The 13,717-nt window shown below is 44.6% G+C and overlaps 1 protein-coding gene across 2 annotated transcripts in view; it reads left to right on the forward strand.

The window, feature by feature from the left end:
• Window positions 1-13,717, forward strand: part of LOC147699068 (T-lymphocyte activation antigen CD86-like) — a 271,021-nt gene that overhangs the window by 203,793 nt on the left and 53,511 nt on the right. The gene's annotated exons all lie outside the window — the stretch shown is intronic.

A 13,717-nucleotide genomic window follows, 5' to 3' on the forward strand; every position in this document is an offset into this window, starting at 1 on the left:
TGTAACTAAAGCTGCAGAGTATGCAGCAGATGATGGATTATGTGGCAAATGAGGCAAATCCATAATTATGTGAAAAACGCTGTAGAATCGCATAATTTAGTGGTCCTGAGTATATCTGTCCCAGAGATATAGCTCAGAGCAATTTGCATGCCCCATGAGCTGTGGCAGCCTCTTACCCCACCTACCCATGTTGTCTCTGCTCTCATTGCAAAATAACTGCTGTGTCCTGTGCACAGCATGATTACCTGCAGTGCCTTTTTATGCACCAGGCAAAGCGAATCGGAATAATACTCCCTAAACAAATTTATCAAAATCGGTGTATGAGTCTCAACATTCAGTTCCCCACAAACAAACATAAAATGCATGTGCTCCCTACCTCTCCCAAAATAAAAATAACTAACAACTGTGGCCTCACACTTGCAGTTCTGCTTAAGTTGGCTAAAAGGGGCACCAACTTAAGAATGACCGATTTTAGTCTGGTTGCACAGACCACCGATGTGCACTTAACCCGGACATTGGTGAGCCAATGTAAGAAAAAAATAAATACGAGACAGGGTCATCTCAAAAGAAACATAAGACAGTGTGTAAGTTCTCAAACTCAGACTTACTCAGGCGTCACTTCCAGGCAAATAGGAAGACTGCCATTGCACTCATAAAGTGCGTACAATTAGGAGGAGGAAGAGTGCCACTGATGCACAACGCTCACAAAGAGCTAGTTTGGCTGTGGCATCGTTGAATGATCACACACTCCACGATCTCATGTTAGCAAAAAAGGCCCCTTTATTTAGACAAGTTTGTAGAATCACTTCATCAACTTACAGAATGCATTATAAGCTAAACTTCACGAATACATTGCAATTCCTGTTATTCGCCCCATCCCTAAAACTCCCAACTTTTGAACATTACATCAACAAAGCAAAAAAAAAAGCCCCAAAAATACTTCTCCTCTCTGCTGTGCTCTCTTCTCCCCCTCAAGGGATGGATATGCAGCACCAGTCTCTCCATCCCCCCAACAACCACTGCTGTTGGGGCCTCATTTATGAAAAGTGACGCATCGCTGCATGAAAACAGCGATGCGTCACTTTTCACTGCGCACTCCTTGCGACACCAATGATGTGTCATATTTAATGTATGACACATCATGTCGCAAGGACTTACAGATACGTCAGTATTTCTGACGTATCTGTAAGCGCAAAAGTGACGCATTGCTGGAGTGTGTCACAAAAGTGACGCAACTCCAGCAATGCGTCCTTTCACATGGGGAAAGCCCCATGTGAAAGGGCTTGCATCAGTCTTACGCCTGCTGTGAGGCAGGCGCAAGATTTTGACGCAACAGCATCCTAAAAGTGACGCAGTGAAATCTCATAGATTTCACTGCGTCACTATTACGAGGCTTTTTGCGGGGGAACGCCCCCTCTGCATACATTATACCTGACGCAGGTATAATGTGGCGCAGGGGTTTAAAAAGTGACGCATCTACCTAGATGCGTCACTTTTTAAATATGGTGCAACAAGGCGCATATTTTACGCCGCTGGTGCGTCACAAAAAGTGACGCACCGGCGGCGCAAAACTGACGCAAGGCCTCATAAATAAGGGCCTAGGTCTGCATAATCTACTGCCAGGTGTACAAATGAGTGTCCTACTATTTACGTAACCATTTTAACTGAATTCGGCCCTTGCACGCGGCCTAAAGTAAACAAAAGAAAAACATATCAGATACATCATGGAAGAAAAAACTATAAACATATACATTTTTATTTTCTAACATATTTTTCACAACGTTTTGATTTCCATCTCCCAATCCTTTTGATCTCTGTCCAGGAGCAGTCCAATCTTGTAGCCTCTGTCTCCGCCTCAATACAAAAGGAATGTGGCCCCGTATTTCTCACAGGGTAGATCTAATTTTATTAAAGTCACTCTCAAGACTGCCAACAAATGAGATGCTGTAATCTTAGCTCCATTCTTGTGGCAGGATATCTCTTCATCCGGCAACCCAAATTGTTCTGAACGCTCCCACGCCTGAACTGGACATATGTCTGCCATGCTGCTCTTGTTCATCCAAACGTATGTCCCTCTGCCCACTTGATTTGATGTTGGAGCCTTCCACCAACTCCGTATTCTGTCCTTATGAATGAATACATCATATTCCGTAAACCCAGCAGCTCTGAGACTCTAAAGGCACCATAATACATCCAAAACATACATAAAATTCATCACAACGATAATATTGCAAAACCAACAATGGCTGTTCCGGTACATCAAATGTCACTGGTTTTCTTCGTAAAGTTCTTCTGCCCTCTCTCTATTCCAGCCTTTGAGAACACTTCTCAGCAGTTCACTTTCTGCTGGGTCATAACACCACCGCAACTTCCCAGAAAAAGATAAACCTGCCAGTGTTCCAGCTATTGTGGTTAATGAGAAACCTTTCGTAATTAATAATATCACAAAATTCAAAATGTGTTTGTACTTTTCAGCTCTGTTATTGTCTCCCTTGGACTCTGTATTACCATGCATCTGTAATTCATGCCAAGATTGCAGATAACTTCTTGTTGATGATGTTATTGCTTTTCTACTAACTCCACAACTCTCATTCACATCATGCCCAAATGTTCTGTGGCATTTCTGTTTCACACTGCCCATGCCGGAAGCTAACCTGCGAAATTTCTGCCACTGTGAACAAGACAATGCGTCAGCTATATTATTATTCGTCCCGGGTATATGACTCGCTTTGAAAACAATGTTAAACTGCAAACACCGTAGCATAAATGAGCGCAACAACCTCAAAACTCTCAGATCTCTGGCCTTTTACTAATTTACTAGCTCCACAACAGTCATATTATCCACATTGAACATTAATGCCCTCCTTGCAAGTTCTTTCCCCCATAACCACAGTGCCACCCCCAAAGGAAAGAAGTGCTTCGTCCTTGCCTCAACCAATGTGCAGGTCAATTCTCTGCACACCATCAACCTTCTCAGAATATATTAACCCCTTCGATGCGTGTGACAAGGTCAACTCGTGATGGGCTTTACCTGCGCTGTGCGTGTGACGAGTTGACCTTGTCACGTAACGCAGGATTTACGAAATTGCAGCGCTCAGCGGGAAAATCGCTAGCGCGCATGCGGTTAAAACCTCTGCCACCTGCAGCATCAGAAAGAAAACTCTGCTTGCCAAAATAGTATCCTCCTCCAAAAAATATAATGAAACTCCACTGAAGTGCTCCAAAAAAGTCTCCCAGATAGATACATAAATCTGCTCTTACCACCAGACATTGAAAAACCTAGCCATCTACAAAATGTTCTTCCTGCTCTAACTACTCTGCAGGAAAATTTCAAGTAACCCAATAACTTTTGTACTTTCTTCAATTCTAACTTTCAATCTCCAACTACTGACTCTAAAAATGGTGGAATTTTCTTTACTTTATCTGCAGGTAGTCAGGCCACCATCTCAGTGGTATCTAGCTCAATTCCTAAAAACGTAATACTCGTAGTTGGACACTCCAGTTTCTCAGGGACCAATGTGACACCCAAATCCAAAGCCGGCTCCTGAAAACTTTGCAACATACGCATACAGTGTCCTGAATCCAGATAAAGACAAACCAATTCATGCTGACACTGTTTTACAAAGAGCCATAGCAAGAAAGTACTAAATGTTTCAAATAGAGCACAACATATAGCACAACCTATTGGCAAGGGTTTGTCTTCATATATGGCTCCTCCGAATTGTATTCACAACAACACAAAATCAGATGGGTGAACCGGTAGTAACCTGAAAGCTCTTCCCAAATGCCTCCATACCCTACTAATTTCATGGCATCATCTGCAGATGCATAAGTGACACTGGAGTCTGCTGGGGAAAGTAAGACATGCACTGACTGTCCCTTGGGTCATGATAGATGATTGTAGTATGGATGGAAGGACGCTCCAAGCCAGGTAGTTTACCACGTAGATTTATTGAGGTGGCAAGTTAGATACAGAGAGGTAAAGTCAGAGTCTACGTCGGAGCCCCACCAGGAGCAGCTTCCCTGCTGCTCAGCCCTTCACCCAACTGATTCACGCACACACACATACCAAACACTAACGCTCAACCAGGCAGTCATTCTGGCTGAGCAGCAGGATACCACAATGATGTATCAATCTACACTCTCCTGCTGCCTTTTCAGGGACAACGCCTAAAGGAGAAATCATCAGATTGTTTAAAGGCCAATATCAAAATGGACCTGTAATTCTTCCTGCCTGCATTTCTTTATCCAATTTAGCTTGTACTATGTCTGGCATTTGATTAGCAGATTTTAGTTGATCAGCCCACCGTTGTATTCTGGGACCTTAAAGGCATATTGAAAACCTTGTTTGAATCCCCACCACAATTCCATGCTGCTTCCTAATTCGGATAATACTATAACCAATAATCAAAATGTCCAACTTGATTGAGGATGCGCCCTTCTGCCAAGCTTGTAACTGCTGTCCTCTCCCCCGTTGATCTAGCTTGTTCACTATCATTACCTGCTGCAAAACATTGGGTAAGAGAATGCCTACCCCTGCTTGGTCTGGAGAAACACAAACTTAACACTGTGGTTGGGATTTTTCTTTAATAATAAGAATAGATTTCTGCCCAAATGAACCCATTTGGCAACATTAGGTTAATGAAAGACTAGGGAAAAATCATAATGCTGTTACCTACATCATGCAGTTTTCATGCAGCTCTTTGATAACAGTCAAAAGCTCACTGTTCTACATTAGGATTTTAACTTATAAACTGCAAGGAACAATAGGACCTCTCTGACGCAGGCAGTAACCTACTGATTTATTTACATTATATGCTCCTTGTGATGTGCATGAGGCACCTTCTTTGCATCAGGCATATTAACCCTCTGTGCTACCTTACAATTAATCAAAACTTCCACTAAACAAAGCACCCATCTCTCCTCCAGAAAAAACATTAATCACCGGAGTTATCGTGACAGGTTTATTGTTGCCTGAAAACTGCTGGAAGGAAAGAATGCAGCAGCAGGTGCTTTTAAAACCATTAAATATGTTGGTGCAACAGAGCCGACCCTGCCTACAACTTACTTAGTTTCAATTAACAAACTGAAAGTGAATGACTCAAGATTGAGCTGGTGGGGACTGGCTCTAGTAATCAAGGCAGTAAGAAGACAATCTGATATTGCGAGTAGAGAGCGGAGCTTGGCTCTATGTGCCTAGATCAATAAATCCACAAACGTTCAAGCGAAACCTTTTATTTTATATTCTGACTCCTAAGCAAGCGAATATTTTACTGCAGCATACGGGTAAAAACATGCCTCCTGATCTGTTTGACACTGTTTTCTCTCTTCTATCTTGGAAAAGAAAGAGGAATAACAGTGTTCAACAGTGCAGGCTTTTGAGCAATGCCACTGGCGCCGATTTTAGCGCACAACTGGCACCCCCCTGACCTTGGCACTCAGGGGCATATTATCAAGGGGGTTTATCTTCGCTTTTTTTGGCTTTAAAAGCCAAGAAAGCGGAGATAAAATTATCTCCCTATTACCTAGCTGTCGTTAACACCAGTTAGCGACAGCTAGTAGGAGATATCGACCATCTTGGGCCCCGTTTTGCATGTCAGTGACATTTATCACTAATGACATGCAAAGTGGGCGTGCCAAGATGTTAGCGACTGGAAACAGTCGCTAACATCGCTATCTCCTATTACCAACTTTTGGAGATATTCACGCTAAGCGTGAATATCTCCAAAAGCTAACACCTGCCCTGAGCAGTTCTTAGCCATGTTATCCAATGGTAGGTGGATAACATGGCTAAGAGCATTAGCTCGGTAATGCATGAATATCGCGGACTTTTCAGCGATATTCATGCATTGCGGTTGATTTTTATCGCATTTGCGATAAACCTTGGTAATACCAAGGTTTATCTGCAATAAAAATCGCCGCAGGTCGGCGATACATTTTTGTCTCTAACCAAGCAATAGCGATAATTATCGCTATTGCTTGGTAATATGCCCCTCAGTGCAGTGGCACCGCTCGCACCACCCAAAAGCCGGCACTGACATCACGCCTGCACCTGCCATGGAGCCCCGTGGCTGCATTGGGAAATACACTGCTCTAGGCTCAAAATGTGAGACTTCACTCATCTGTTTTCCTCCACCTCCCGCCCCCGGCCTGCCTCCTCCCTGCACTTTGTGGAGAAGTGTGGCTCAATGATTAGAGCGGCAGACCCTGATGCAGAGGTCTGGCCCGGGGCCAGGGTTCAATTCCCGCCTTGGCGGGTCTTGAGCTCAATTTCCTTGGACCTGATAATTCTCGCCTCGGCACCTAATTTAATCATGGGTCCCACACTCTGCAACTCTGGGCAATAGCTTGCTTAACCTCCACACCGGCCCCAACAGCGCTGGGATGCCTGGCTTCACCTTGGGGGTGCCCAGGAGTGGGCACTTCACTGGGAAAAGCCCGGAAGGGTTCCACAGCGGTATGCGTACAGCGCCTAGAGGCCTCAGGGTATAAGTGCGCTATACAAGTCCGAAGTTTACAGTTTACAGTTTTACTTTGTCCTCAACCACGGATGTCCTCAAATTGCAATCCGTTTTACTTTGTCCTCAACCACGGATGTCCTCAAATTGCAATCCACTCGCTCCTCGGTTCCCACGTGCACTCTCTCACATTTCAAATCAGAAATGCACTGTTCCGCAGTATTTGCAAAAACAGGTATGCTTGTTTCCTGCCTATCTTTGTCCCCCTTTGTACTATCCACCACAGAAGCAGCATGCAATGCCGACATGCTTCCTCTTGGTTTCCTCTCTCTCTCTCTCCAGCACTACAGCCGTCACTAGGGTGACCAACTGGCATGGCGGCAAATTCAGGATGGTGAGTGTAAAAATTCAGGACAAAGGGTCAAAATTCAGGACAGGAGGTCAAAATTCAGGACAAAACATTGGGACAAAAGATAAGTTTTACAGGCACTTCATGGTTTTTCAGTATGCTCGCAGCTTGCTACCTTAGGCGATTCAAAACTCGCATCTCGCTCCAGCAGGTATAAGTCACCAGACAATGGTGAACCACACCTGAATACAAGTAGGCCACTTTTATTGTTGATTAAAAACTACTGGATATACAAGGAACTTTACAGTGCCAGCCACCCAGTAACAAAACTGCCCCCCTTTCCAGCCTCCCAGGGAAACACCCGATGCCTAGTCTGGCCTGTCTGGCCTTGCTACCACCCCCAATGGTGCCCCGTATGTTCACATAGACCGTCTCTCATGTGTATTTAACTTCTTTTATAGTGCTACTCATCCCAAGTATGTAGGGCAGGGTGTCGGAGTGTGTTACATCACACACACATTATATAGAGACAATGACTCATATAAACCTGAAAGTCATTGTATAGGAAATGTTACTTAAGATAATGGGTTCTAAAAGTTGTAATCATTCTTTCATCCATCATTCAGTCTTTCACCATTCATTCTGTCCTCCCATCTGTGAGCCCATCTATATCCAAACATATTCAACCATTTGCAAACCTATCCACCATGTATCCTTCCATGCATCATTTTACTCATCCATCCATTATTCATCCATCCACCCTTTCACCCCATCCATCTGGACACTCATTCATCCACTCTTCCACCCATCTATCTATTCACTCATCCATCCAGTCACTTATCCTTCCAACCATCACCCTTTTAGTCATTCATCCTCCCTTTCTCGCTACATCCCCCTTTCACTTATCCATCTATCCTTCCACCCACCCACCCATATACTCATCCATTCATGAATCCATCCATTGACCCTATTACTCATCCATCCTTTCACTCATCGATCCATTCTCTCATCCATCCACCCTTTCATTTCTTCACTCATCTATCCATCTTTTTGTCCATCCACCCCCCTTTCACTCACTCATCAATCCTTACATCCACCCTTTCACTCACCCATCCATTCACACTTTCACTTATCAATTCATCAATCCATCCATCCTTTCACCCATCCATCCACCAATTCACTCGCCCATCATCTACCCTTTCACTCATCCATCCATCCTTTCACTCACACATCCACCATTTTGCCCATCCATCTACCCTTCCACCCATACATCCATCTATTTACCTTTTCTCTCATCCATCCTTGCACTCACTCATCCATCCTTTCATTATCTATCCATTCACCCTTTCATTCATCCATTCATCCTTTCACTAATCCATCCAGCCCTTCACACATTCCTGCACTTACTTACTCACCCCTACCTTTTTACATTATGAGCTGAGCATTTGTCTGCAGAGTCGCAGAAGAGGCCCATCAAGAACTTCACCTAGCTCTAGTTCCTAAAGCAAGAGGTGAGTGGGGGAGGGTTCACTATGCCCCTGCACATAGATAATCTGAAAACGTAGAAGTCATGAGTCATGCATGATGCACAGTGCCAGGACGTGAGGTGACAGGGACCTGGTGTTGTTTCCAGGGCCTTAAGTGGGGTAAAAAAACTGGGGGGTCTCTTCAAAGGGCGTCTTCGATGCAATTAAGGGTGTGGCTTAAAACACCTAGGCTAAAAATATGTGCTTAGCATAGTGTTCTGCCCGACTGGTATTATGTTGTTTCTGTCATTGTATCCAGATATATAATACAGCAAGTATTATTACACCAACAACAAGCCAGGACTATTGGCTTTGTCAATGGTAGTTAGTTGCTTAAAATAAAAAAGCAGCAACCATAGCTGTTGAATATAATATTACATAACGCGTCAGTGCTAAATGATGAGACAGTGAAAGAATTATAACCCGTTATTTTTAACTTATTTCACAGGCTTCTTTATATAAACTGTTTTCTCACGTTGCAGCATGGGCGTTTTACCTTTCATCCATCTAACAGAAAGCCCTACTGTACATTGAGGCAGGAGGAGGCCACCACATGACTCATATCACCAACCTTAGCAGGATGATAGGCTGAGTCAGCTTTGTTGGGATTCTGACTTGTGACCTTCAGGCAGGGACGGTGGTGTCGTCCTGTGCAAAAATGTTTATTGGCGCCCTCTCCCTCCCCTCCCCCCACCCCCACCCCGAACACCTCACCACGGATTACCTCATTACCACCATTTGACAGTGCCCTCCAGGTCTCCATAACCACTGTCTCTTAGATTCATTTACTTTTATAGTGCTACTCATACCAGTTTAAGGTGTCAGAATACTTTACATCACACATATGTTGCACCGAGACAATCATATGTGTATAAATGAGTGTATAGGAAATGTTACATATGACATAGGCCTACAAGGTGTATGAGTCACATAGCATCCATACTGGCAGGCAGTACAGTTTGCGAGTCCTTGGTCTGGAAAAGCACAAATTCAGAATTTAAGATGTAACACCATTGATAGGGGTTTTATGTATTGATAAGAAATAATTTCTACCCAAATTAACAATTTTGCAATATTAGGATAAGGTAAGACTGGGCAAAAAAACATGTAGCTGTAATATATTCTTTGAAGTTGACAGTTAATAGCGCACTGCTCGATATTTGGATTTTAACTTTTAAACTACAGGTTACATAAGGATTTCTCTGACAAAAGAAATAAACCATTGACCTATTTATAGTTTATGCACTTTGTGATCTGAATGGGACATGTTCTTTGCAGTTGGCACATTAACCTACTTTGCTATGAAGAGTCAAAATTTCTTTTACAAGACAAAGCTCCAGTCTGTCTCCAGGAAGAACATTAATCACCGGAGTTATGGGAACATTTTTATTGATGCTTGAAAATTGCTGGGACAAGGAAGTAGCATCTGGTGTTTTTAAAATAATAAACATGGCGCCCCCACCCCAAGTCATCGCCCGGTGCAGTGGCAGTGAAATTTACAGACGGTTGGTCACCCTAGCCGTCACCCCACCTGAACCTTTTCTTTACGGTCTGACCAGATCAACCCACACCTGACCCGAAAAGCCCTGCTTCAAGAAATGTTCCCTACCAGCTTTGCACAGTGCGCGAAGTGCTTCCCGCGCCGAGTCACTGCTCGCCATCACCTTTATTTGCAGGCAATGAAAATAAATGAAGTCTCTCAAAGCTATGACCCTTGTCATCAAACAATATGCCTCAAGTATTTCCCGGCTACCTGACTAGGCTCCCTGGTGTGTCTAAACTGAAAGTGTCTTGTCTTCGTCTGTCAGATGCTTCTGAAAGTGGTGGGTTTTTGGATACTGAGGCGGTAGCTTCATTACTCCGCATTCATTTTGAGTTTTTTAGTCACTGTTGCGGTTTTCTTATTGATGTGTGCAGCTTTGTCACAGTTGAAGTTGGATCACGAGGTCAGCGCTGTGCTAGGGGTGTGTCTAAACTACCTCATGCTTCCCTATTTCAACCTACTCTACCTTAACCCCCGCCCCTCCTACCTCTACCTGTCCCCAGTCCTACCTGGCGGCCTGCACCACTTGCACAAAGGCACCCAAGGGGAGAGCAGCTCTCGCTTTGCTGCCCCTGGGTCCCATCATAGAGCAAGCATCTGTGCTCTGGCCGAAGCTGCCTGACTGCAGATTACAACAACCTAAGTGCGCCGTCTGATTTTTATTGTGAACAAAGATTTTGGCCCTGAGGATATAATGGCATTAAAATTTCGACAGACGGGAAACAGACGGGAAAACAGTCACCGTTGTGACAGAGTAACCCGTCCGGCAAGATCTAAATCAGGCCCTTTGTAAATACCTACTCTCCGCTGTGATATGTGATCTGCAGTCATTGCACAGTGTACTCGGAAAATGAGTGCATCACAAACTGACGCAGCTTCCCAATGCAGGGTTGGGTCGGGTAGGGTCGACTGACAGAAAAGGCAATAAAGACATGGGGGTTAAGGATTCAAGAAGGGTAGTCCACCACACTATATGCAAAGCCCCAACCATTCAGAAGGCCAACAAAGCTAAAATGTGTTACTGCCACTAAATATTTATATTTGTTCAATTTTATATATATGTATTCATTTTGTCCTGTTTTTTCCCGTAGTAACATTTGAATTAAATGGAGGTAGTGGTTTATTGTGCTTAGGAACGGTACTGATTCCATTCCATTGTAGATTGGGTTGAGTGTGGTGAAGTTACTGGGGGGGGGGGGGTTGAGCAGGTTGGAAAGCTGGTAGTAGGACATGGTGTAGGACACCTTGGATGTTGGTAATTGGTTCTGTTTCAATCCTGCCTTTGACCTACAACTACTCTGTCTGCTGTTAGCAGGGTAGGAAAGGTTTGTTGTTACTTTGTTAAAGTGCGTCTGCTGGTACCAGCGTCACACCTGAATGAGACTCAGACTCTCTCCCATGGTAACCTTGTAATGCCCATCTCAGCAACTCCCTTTAGGGAGGCTGGGGACATAAATACTGTTGAGTTGGGTCATCTTAAAATGTATACAACGGCTGGGAAACTCTTCAGTTTGTGGCTGCACTATACAAATGGTCAATATTATATACCATAAGCTGTGCTTGGCAATGTGTAATGTTCTGTGTACTCAAGGTCTGGGACGCATCCTCTCTCCCAGGGCACTGATGCTGTTTTGGGGCTCCAGGGATTTCAGCTCCCATGAGGCCACCAATGAAGACAGACCAACCAGGCCACGCTTGCGGTGGTGGATTTCTGCATATTTCCTGATGGGTCATTAGCCTATGCCTTTGAGTGACTGTCGGTTTGCCATAGCTGACGATCCAATGTAAGAGTTGCACCCAAATAAATAATTGATTCAAGCTGCAAACAGCCATTTCTCGTTTCCTGTTGCCTTCATGTGCTACTGGTCGATAAGGTGATTCCAGGTCATTACACTGGCGACGAGGATAAACCAAGGGAGGTGTCTTCAAAGAATATGATGGCCTCCTTGTCCTCTGAACCTGTGGTGTGGACCGATACTCACTTGAGTCATCATCAACCAGTAAACAAACTACCTTGCAAATTCGACAATATCATTTATTTATGCGTTTTTATATATCGCAAACCTTACCCGAAGGTGTCAGAGCGCTTTACAATAGAACCAGTTACATTACTTAAGGACTTAAGAGTACATGAATTACATAAAAGATACGAAACAGATACACTCTAAAATCACATAAGAATGGTAGTAAGTGTATATGTCTACTACAGATACTAGCGATTACAGTTATAAATATACAAGTTGCAAATTCACTCAAGATTACATTTTTAAACAAAGTTGAATCGATTACGGTTGGACAAATATATATTACATATTTACAGAGCATGATCATCTCGCCATTGCTGAGCCCAGCACCCATGTCCACCAGATATGGAATGTGCTCATTCAGCCAGGCCTTCAGGGTGTTGTTGCACTCATGGGTAATTACCTTGGACCTGGGAGGGTTCCCCGAGCTGGTGATGGCCAGATGTCCTCCATGCTTGTTGTCCTGGTTGCCTCAACATCTCCACGGCAGCAGCAATGTTCCGCGGGGGCCTGGAGGGTTTCGATGGGGTACAGGAGTTTGCTTTTGTGTCACACACACAGACTGGGGGTCGAGGTGAAGAGGGTGGCGGCTGAGTTGGACGATCTGCGGGGATGTCCAAGTCAGATGGGGCTGCGGGCTCACCTTTGGCGCTGAGTTGGTGCTTCTATGTCAGTTGCCGTAGTCTCCCTGCTACCAGTGGACTTGGCACAGCGGGGTATCAGCAGTGGACCCGGAGCCACACTGCAGAACATCAGTGGCAGTCTCCCGAACACCAGACAGCAGTACACAGCTGAGCAGGACCCGCAGTGGACCCAGTACTCAGGACCAACACGTCGGATGAGACAGGATTGGGCCACAGAGGACACATCGCCCTCCAGAGCACACTTTGTCACCAAAAAGGTTGTTCTCCGGCATCAACCTGTAACCCCTGGCACCCCAGCCATCCACCTGGACAGCCCCTGACAGATGGTACACAGCAGTCTCCCGACCACCAGTCACTGGGCATGGCGGAGCACATCAGCTGACCCAGGACCACATGTCAGGAGTGCCTGGGCCGGGCTAGAAAGTGTACCACCCTCCTGCTGGAGTGTGCTTTACGACCAAGATGGTGGTCTCCCGCGTCTCCCTTCTTTGTTTTTGTTGTGCAGTCCTGGTTGTGTCACCCTGTTCCAATATTTTGTGCTCTATTGTCCACCATGAGAGATCAAACAATAGATTTTCTTGATTCCTGATATGCAGTGGCTAGATCGATGGGCTTCGCTGTGATTTACGCCAAAACGGCGATTCCAAGCTCTTTAGCAGGCGGCCATCTTGGTTTGGGCCATAGTCACTATTATTGTGGGTACCATTGCCATTCAATTTGGGTGACAGAAAGAACATGATGATGCCAATGGATCAGAGACTTTGATGTGTGTACAAGGGCTATAGGCACTGGGAACGAAAAGAGACTGGTATACCTTTATATGGAACTGCGTGGGGCCTGTAGCTCGTGACATCACATATCAATCCGAAGGCTATGAAATGCTTTCATATGATGATCTGAAACAATTGGCACTGCCGAACTTTCTTCCAAAACATACAGTTGATTATGAAAGCTATCTATCCCACTCCATGAGTCAAAAGCAGGATGACACTATAAATGTTTTCATGATGAGATTAAAGGATGGAGGGCAGCACTGTAAAACTGACATCTTCAGACAAAAACTGCTGCACACTCCAATACTAGAACATATTCATTCCGTCGCAAAAACGTCGAATATCAAGCAGAAGTCATGAATGGCATAAAGTCAGGTAAGAAGTTGAGGAGTCACTGTGC

This window comes from Lissotriton vulgaris, chromosome 8 (genome assembly GCF_964263255.1).
Source record: "Lissotriton vulgaris chromosome 8, aLisVul1.2, whole genome shotgun sequence".
In the NCBI taxonomy this organism is placed as follows: domain Eukaryota; kingdom Metazoa; phylum Chordata; class Amphibia; order Caudata; family Salamandridae; genus Lissotriton; species Lissotriton vulgaris.